Genomic DNA, 6,816 nt, shown 5'->3' with positions numbered 1-6,816 from the left:
TCTATACACGCTAAAAGTAGTGATTATTTACATGGAGTCTGGTGGAGATATGCTGCTCTGTACACGCTAAAAGTAGTGGTTATTTACATGGAGTCTGGTAAAGGCATATCACACATACACACATATAAGATATGCACAAAGGTCAAGGGAACTTTATCAGGATGCATAGTATCCTGAACCAGGAAATAACTGGTCTTAAACAATAAAAATCTGCCTCTATGGAAATTGAACATATGGGTATGTATACTTATGCCCCTATATTTTAACATAGGGTGGTGTATACTTATGCCCCTATATTTTAACATAGGGTGGTGTATACTTATGCCCCTGTATTTTAACATAGGGGGTGTATACTTATGTCCCTGTAATTTAACATAGGGTGTGTATACTTAGTCCTTGTAATTTAACATAGGGGGGCGTTTACTTATGCCCCTGTAATTTAAGGAAGAACATTTATTTATGAAACATTCATTCATAAAGTAAATTAGTCCTTAAAACGTGGATTTTTCCTTTTTTTTAATTAAAGCATTAAGATCTATTTACAAAAGATGATATTTTAATTACTTGTTTTAGTCAACTTAAGCATGGGCATGTAAACTTATGAGCACCACTGTATTGTGATATTAGTCATTTTTAAAAGATTAAAGATGACATAAATAGCTTTATTTGTTTAATAACTCATTCTCGACTACTGCAGTGATTTTGTAGGGGAGTAGATTTACATAGAAGAAAAACAGGATCTTTTCTAAAGTATACATTATTATTATTATTATTATTATTATTATTATATAATGTGAACCATTCTTTGTTGAACTGTAAAGCTTTAACACCTAACTAACTTTACTCTTCTGAAGGGGTTTTGGAGAGAAATTAGGTCTGCACGATTATGGCCAAAATGATAATCATGATTAATTTGATCTAAATTTTGATCACGATTATTTGTTGTTTTTAACCAAAACAAATTTTATCGTCACATAGGCTATTTATAACTACGAGAGGGAGTGTGATGGACGCTACTCACATAAAGACGGCTGATCATTATGAACGGGGGGGGGGGGGGGGGGGGGGGGGGGGGGGGGGGGGGGGGGGGCAGCACGGGTCAAATGACGGATACACACATCGTGTGTATGAAACGTCTGTATCTTCACTGCGCTGCATTTTTATGAACTATGATATTCTGGCCGTGGGTCACATCTCTGGCCCAGGCCCAGGTCCAGGTCCAGGTACAGGTCCAGGTCCAGGCCCAGGTCCATGTCCAGCAGCTCCGTCTCACACGCTGTTACTCCACCAACTGAAGTTAGTTGCATTCAATAACTTCTTCTGTGTTCTTCGCCGTGGCGGCCGTGATAGCAGATTTACCATGGAAACACTGGTACAAATACAGGTTTGCCCCTCATTCTTAACAATATACAGCTGTGTTAATTAAAAATTAAAACTGTTAACAATTGTCAAAAGTGTGGACCGGCGGCCGCTGTGTGGAGTAAGAGAGAGAGAGAGAGGAGAGAGAGAGGAGAGAGAGAGGAGAGATCCAACACATGCACGGCTTTACAGACGAAATTGGTCATATAACGCAAAATTAAACCATATCCGTATAAACAGCATTGCAGCGGATGCGAGGACATTAGCACTGGTGCGTCCTAGAGGAGCTAACAGCTAACAGACGCTACCTAGCACGGACTAGCACTGCTCACTGCTGTTGTCTGAAAAACAACAAAGACGGGACAAAATGTTGCGTTTACGGTAAACCGGTAAACCTCGAGACCGACGTAAGCCGACTGCTATCTGACTGCTATCTCACGTTACTCTGTCCTCTGTGACTGTCTCCATCTAGAAACTATGCTGCACTATAAAGGGAACAACTGTGATTGGCTCATGAGCAGACAGGGGTTTACGGAGCGGTAGATGCACTATGTAAAAAAAACTCAGCGTTCTATTAAACGAGGCGTTTAAAAAAAACGCACAATCATGCGTATTTTTTTAATTGATTGTGATTAAAATTTGATTAATTGTGCAACCCTAGTAGAAATACATTAATTCATATTTATTATACAGGAACGTTAAAAAGTAACGTTACATTGAGGACTGCTCCTTCTGAGTCAAGTAGTCGAGCGTTTGGGGGGGTTAGTCGACTAACATTTCTTTAGTAATTTCTTCATTTTTTCATGCTGCCTTCTGACTTCTTTCCAAGAAATGTCTGAACACGTCTCAGGTGAACACAAGTTTTAAGATTTTAAGGGTTGCTTTGGCATGATTCTCTAGAGAAACTCAGTTTTACACACATGTCGAGCAAATCAACTAAAGAAAGGAAGGAAGGAAAGAAAGGATAATGAAAGAAGAAAGGACAGAAAGACGAAAGGAAAAAGGAAGATAGAAAAAAGGAAGGAAGGAAAGAAAGAATAATGGAATAAAGGAAAGGAAGGAAAAAAAGTATAGGACCTGAACATGTGTGTGTATTTCAGGCATGTGTGTAATAACAACAGAGTGTAAATTGTAATTTACCCTTGCTCGATTAATACAGTATTTATTGTTATTTAAACTGGTTTCAGCAGGTTTCTGTTCTGCTGGTTGACTAGCATGACATCGTTGTACTCATTTAATAATCAATCCAGACTAAAGTATGATGAATGCATGTTGCTTCCTCTAAATTCCAGGTTGTGGTCGGCTAGCGGGGCCAGCTTGTTAGCTTGTTAGCTCGTTAGTTTGATAAATCGATCAGACCTGCACTAGCAACAAACTCTGTGCATCCAAGAACATTTAAATCAGTGGAAATGACGAAACACCAGACACAGACTTGTAGTAGATTAGTGTTACGTTTCCAGTGTATGCTAGCTATATTAGCTTTAGCCTAACTGTATTAGCTTTAGCCTGGCTAGTAGTAGTTTTCTGCTTGTTTTTTTTAGCTATCTATATTAACTTTAGCGTGCCTGTCATTTTTTACAAGCTGTAGCTTTACTGACAACTGTAGAAATATTGCACCTGTCAATACAGAACGAAATACTACGTAGCCTATTTTGCCTTCAGTACTGCCGACGTTGTCTTTGCTGCTATCAAATGCTACTGCTTGAGTGCATTTTATCAACGGGAAACATGCATCTACAGATGGCTAGCAGCAGCAGACACCGGTAGTCGCTTTTGTGAAAAAGTTAGCTAAGGGGTCTGAAAAGTTGCTAAATCTAGCTACAAAATCGCTAAGTTGGCAACACTAAAATGGGAATCATGGAGACAACGCCGTATGCACGGATGGGAGGGGAAGTGTGTGTGTGTGTGTGTGTGTGTGTGTGTGTGTGTGGAGAGACGGAGGAGAGCAGGGAACAGAAATGCAACTGAACAAGTGTTTTAAAACGTTAAAAAACAATTTAACGAAACGCAATGTATGGGGGCCGGTGTTGATTGTGTGGCGTGCCGCCACAAATTAATCTGTATCGGAAACACTCTCCTGTGGTGCATTGCCGGGATTCGCATTACGGAGTTTGAACAGCAGCGTCTAAAGACCAGGCTGGAGTATTTAACAGAGAAACACAGAAGACAAAAGCTCCAGCGTCCTATGTCCTATGATCCTCTGCATCAGTCTACTTTTCAGAGTTTAGCATTCTGCCCATTCTCATAGTAATTCTCATAGTAATTCACGTAGTCAAGTAATTATTCAAGTATTCAATATTGTTTTGCTAAAACTGACGGCATGGCTTCTGCAGATGGGGGGCTGTGGGTGCGGGACTTATACGTTGGACCAATAAACATAGACCTAGGTTAAAAGGGAAAAGACTCTGCCCTGAAGAAGGATCTGGAAGACGTACAGAAAATGCAGTCAGAGAAACTTGATGATCCCCAAATTGGTCCAGTCGGACCATGAGAAAAAAATGCTTAAGAACTGCAAAACTCCCCCCGGTCGGAGAGCAGCTTATATTAGCAGCAGTATAGTTGTATCATGATGTGTTCGGGTTAATTTGCCTGACTTGACATTGCACATCTTGAGATGTAACTGTTGAGCATGTGTATATCGTGATTTTAAAACGATTTAGCCTAATTCTAGAGCGTGCACTGTTCTAACCCTACTTAGCATTAAGTCTCGGTTTTCCTCAGTGTGTCTTTCCTGTTTCCTGCAGCGGTGGCTAAAGAAGAAGTTCCCCCTGAGCAGCAGGAGTGTAGCTCCAGTGTGGAACAGCAGGAGCCAGAGTCCCCCCCACACATTAAAAAGGAACAGGAGGAACTGTGGAGCAGTCAGGAGGGAGAGCAGCTTCGAGGGCTGGAGGAAGCTGATATCACCAAGTTCCCATTCACTCCTGTCCCTGTGAAGAATGAAGATGATGAAGAGGAAGCTCAGTCCTCACAGCTTCATCAAAGACAAACTCAACACATTGAAACAGAAGCGGATGAAGAAGACTGTGGAGGACCAGAACCAGCCGGGAACTCACATCCACTTTCACAACCAGAGACTGAAGACCAGACTGGAGACTCTTCTGAACCTGAGGCTGATGACAGTGCTGATTGGAAGGAGACCAGAGAACCTCAGTCAGCTTCAAACTTTCTACAACATGATTCGTTTAAGAACACATTCAGCTGCTGTGCGTGTGGAAGAGGATTTGCCCGCAAGGAAAATCTGAAGAGACACATGATAACTCACACAGGAGAGAAACCTTTTAGCTGCTCATTATGTAGAAAACGTTTTACACAGAGCGGAAGTTTACAAACTCACATGAGAATTCACACAGGAGAGAGACCTTTCAGCTGCACAGTGTGCAGTAAAGCTTTCAATGAAAGGGGAAACCTGAAGAAACACATGATAATACACACACGAGAGAAACCATTTAGCTTCAGTGTTTGTGACAAAGGATTTCCCTGGCATCAACAGATCAGGAACGATACGTCTCTTGGTGGTCAGTCGTCACAGCCTCATCAGAATCAAACTGAGGAGAACAGAGAAGCAGGAATTTATCAGAACCTTCTTGGATTATCATTCACAGGATTCAGCAGCTGATCATCTGGACATTGTTGGATTTTTCTCTTTGGGTTAGAATTGGACAGCTACTAAGACCACAAAAAACAATATGATTAGTTCTAAAAGTAATAATATAGAAGTCTATGCGCATTTCTTTATATTTGATGAACAAAAATGTCCATTATTCTTAAATAAATCCCCAATCAACAAAACGGCTCACAAAAATAATATTTATATTGAAATACCACTGTGAAAATCACAGAGAGAGTCTAACACAGCCAGACACTGGACGGTAAAACAGAGTTTAGTGCTCCTATTTAAGTTTATGCTTTGCTATTCAACCTAAAATTGGACAACCTGTGGATGATCTGATCCAAGGCAAGCTCTTAGCTGACCTTGCCAAATCAAATTGGTATAGTAATGGACCCTCCTTCCAGTTGCAGACCCCAGATGAATTGCCCAACCTGGCATTTCTTCTCCAACCAGACGGACAGCTCTGACCATCCATGTTCTGCAGGGTTTCCCCCACTTGCCCGAACACATCTGTACCCGATCCAGAAAAATACAACCCCTAAGAGGACCTGTTCAAGATAATGCCCAACAGCTTCACGGGGCGGCCAGCCAGGATGGACCAGGATGGACTCTGATGCCTTCCCTAAGGCACTGCAGAGGTTTACTGCTTGCCAGGGCACCACGGCCGAGCTCTACTCCAATCAAGGCTTTACTCTGATAATGGTGCTGAGAGGAAGGTGGTGGCAGCCTTCACAGTGAGGCATCCTAACCTGAACGAGCTCCTTGCTAAGTACCTCCAGATTGAGTTCCATTTCAATCCACCTCAACACCACACTTCAGAGTGGCATGGGAATGCAAGATTTGTTCAGTAAAGTCCAATCTCCAGTCCACCATTGGGTCTCTGACAGTCCTGAACATCAATGTCTCATGTGATATTGCAGACTTTGATCATCCCCTTCTTATGGGGCAGCCCAGTAAAATCCTCACGTCTCTTGGTCTACCCACAGTTGAAGCTCTTAAGCAGAAGGTGCTGTAGGCAGAGCCAGATCCTGAAAAGACAACTTCTGGTCTAGGTTTAACCAGGTACTACATACCAAGTCTCCAACTATGCCAGAAATGGCAGAAGGCAAAGGACAACCTCACCTGCACCTTCGCACTGCTAGCAGACTCCCAGCTGCCCGGGCTTTTCTTCTTCTTAGCTTTTTTAAATACCGTATGTGTTAAAATCCATTTCAGCACCAACAAAAATACATTAAACACAAACATTTTCCACCTTAATTGTGAATCAAAACAGTTCTGGTAACACAGCTCACTCAGAGGTGCCCAGGATTGGTATCAATCCGAAACCTTTTTGCCACCACATGAAATAATTAATAAAGAGATTCACAAACTTACATTGTGTACAGGCTAATACACATATACAGCAGCGAACCCACTTTTGGCTCGCCGTTAAGATCATATCGCATCCAACCTGTCTGCGTGAAGCTTCGAAAAACTGTAACCACACATGACATAGCTTTATCGGCATTGCCGTGACACACTGTGACTTTAACAAAGCTGCAGAGCCAACATAGTTTTCTCCATCCGCGCACCTGCGCGTGTGTTGGTCGGTCAGAGCTGCGCTCTCTAAGCAGAAAGGACAGACGCTCTGTGACCAGCCCTACATCGGCCTGATCTACGCAACTGTGCAGGCTGCTGTAATAAAAATTAAACAGACTACATTATTAATACTAATAATAACAGAATTGGAGTGTCAGTACACATAGATCCATCTATTGCATGCAAAGTTGTACTGCCAGAGCCTTTTTCTACATTTTATATGAAAACATTGTACCTTATGTTCAGAATCAACATTCAAGAATTCAGAC

General features: G+C 41.9%; 1 long non-coding RNA gene across 1 annotated transcript in view; it reads left to right on the top strand.

Annotated features, from left to right (window-relative positions):
• LOC117956521 overlaps positions 1-3,047 on the top strand; it is a 5,219-nt gene extending 2,172 nt beyond the window's left edge. The window contains exon 3 of the long non-coding RNA XR_004659305.1: positions 2,966-3,047. This is a non-coding gene — a long non-coding RNA (uncharacterized LOC117956521). The remainder of the gene's footprint in view (positions 1-2,965) is intronic.
• The last annotated feature ends 3,769 nt before the right edge of the window (positions 3,048-6,816 follow it).

The sequence above is a fragment of the Etheostoma cragini genome, chromosome 14 (genome assembly GCF_013103735.1).
Source record: "Etheostoma cragini isolate CJK2018 chromosome 14, CSU_Ecrag_1.0, whole genome shotgun sequence".
Taxonomy (NCBI): Eukaryota; Metazoa; Chordata; class Actinopteri; order Perciformes; family Percidae; genus Etheostoma; species Etheostoma cragini.
Note: the sequence above shows the minus strand (reverse complement) of the source record. Positions and strands in the feature narration are given on the sequence as shown.